Source organism: Mus caroli, chromosome 13 (assembly GCF_900094665.2).
Source record: "Mus caroli chromosome 13, CAROLI_EIJ_v1.1, whole genome shotgun sequence".
NCBI classification, from domain to species: domain Eukaryota; kingdom Metazoa; phylum Chordata; class Mammalia; order Rodentia; family Muridae; genus Mus; species Mus caroli.
The window spans coordinates 60457225-60459535 of NC_034582.1; positions in this window are offsets into that span (position 1 = coordinate 60457225).

Consider the following 2311-nt stretch of genomic DNA (forward strand, 5'->3'; position numbering starts at 1 on the left):
TTACAGATGGTTATGAGCCACCATGTGGTTGTTGGGAATTGAACTCAGGACCTGTGGAAGAGCAGTCAGTGCTCTTAACTGCTGAGCCATCTTTCCAGCCCCCTTATCCTCTTGGGCTTGAGATTTGTGCAAGGTGATAAATAGTGATCTATTTTCATTGTTCTACATGCAGACCTTCATTTAGACCAGCACCATTTATGAAAGATGCTTTCTTTTTTTTCCCACTGTATGTTTTTGGCTTCTTTGTCAAAGATCAATTAGCTATAGGTGTGTGGGTTTACCTCTGGGTCTTGGATTCCATTCCACTGATCAACCTGTCTGTCTCTGTACCAATACCATGTGGGTGTTTTGTTTTGTTTTATCACTATTGCTTTGTAGTACAGTTTGAGGTTAGGGATGGTGATTCCCCCAGAAGATCTTTTATTGTTGACAATTGTATTGGCTATCCTGTTTTTTGTTTGTTTGTTTTGTTTTTCCATGGAAAGTTGAGAATTGCTCTTTCCATGTCTGTGAAGAATTGTGTTGGAATTTTGACGGGGGTTGCATTGAATATGTAGATTGCTTTTGGTAACATGGTCATTTTTCACTATGTTTATCCTACCAATCCATAAGCATGGGAAATCTTTCCAATTTCTGATGTCTTCTTTGATTTCCTTTTCCAAGGATTTAAAGTTTTTGTTGTACAGATCTTTCACTTGCTTGGTAAGAGTTACACCAGAATATTTTACACTATTTGTGGCTATTGTGAAGGTTGTTGTTTCCTAAATTCTTTCTCAGCATGTTTATCATTTGTATAAAGGAAAGCTACTCTTTGTTTGAGTTAATTTTTTACCCTGCCATTTTGCTGGAGTTTTTGTTTTGTTTTGATTTTTGTTTTGTGGTTGTTATTGTTTGTTTGTTTTGTTTTATCAGCTATAGGAATTCTCTGGTGGAATTTGGGGGGTTTCTTATGCATACTATCATATCATCTGCAAATAGTGACACTTTGACTTTTTTCTTTCTAATTTGTATCCCTTTGATCTCCTTTTGTTGTCTAATTGCGCCAGCTAAAACTTCACATACTATATTGAATAAGTAGGGAGAGAGTGGGCAATTGGCTCTAGTTTGTCTCCATTTAATTTGATGTGGGCTGTTGGTGTAGAATATATTGCTTTTCTTTATGTTTAATTATGTGCCATGAATTCCTGATCTCTCCAAGACTTTTTACATGAAGAGGTGTTGTATTTTGTCAGAGGCATTTTCAGCATCTATTGAGATGATCATGTGGCTTTTTTCCTTTGAATTTGGTTATATAGGGCATTACCTTGATGGATTTTCATATATTGAACCATACCGGCATCCCTGGAATAAGTCTACTTGATTGTGGTGAATGACAGTTTTGGCTTTGATTTGCAAGAATTTTATTGAGAATTTTTGCACTGATATTCATAAGCAAAATTGATCTGAAGTTCTCTTTCCTTGTTGTGTCTTTATGTGTCTTAGGTATCAGTGTAACTGGCTTCATAAAATGAATTAGGTAGCATTTCTTCTGTTTCTATTTTGTGGACTAGATCAAAAGATATTGGTATTAGGTCTTCTTTGAAGGTCTGATAGAATTCTGCACTAAAACCATCTGGCCCTGGGCTATTATTGTTTTTTTGTTGTTGTTGTTGTTGATAGGATTTTAATGACTATTTCAATTTCCTTAGGGGATATGGGACTGTTTAAATAGTTTAACAGATCTTGATTTAACTTTGGTACATGGTATCTGTCTAGAAAAATCTTCCATTTCATCTAGATTTTCCAGTTTTGTAGAGTATAGATTTTTGTAGTAAGTTCTGATGATTTTTTTAATTTCCTCTTTCTATTGTTATATCTCCCTTTTCTTTCTGATTTTGTTAATTTGGATGCAGTTTACATGTTCTTTAGTTAGTTTGGCTAAGGGTTTATCTATCTTGTTAAATTTCTCAAAGAACCAGCTGTTGGTTTTGTTGATTCTTTATTTTGTGCTCTTTGGGTGTTTTGTTTTGTTTTGTTTTGTTTTGTTAAGTTTATTGAGACAGGGTTTCTCTGTGTAGGCCTCACTGTCCTGGAACTCACTCTGTAAACCAGGCTGGCCTGAAACTCAGAAATTTGCCTGCCTCTGTACTCTTTGTTTCTTTTTTTTTAATTTTTAATATTTTTATTACATATTTTCCTGTTACATTTCCAATGCTATCCCAAAAGTCCCCCATAGCGCCCCCCACTTCTCTACCCACCCATTCCCATTCTTTTGGCCCTGGCATTCCCCTATATTGGGGCATATAAAGTTTGCAAGTCCAATGGGCCTTTC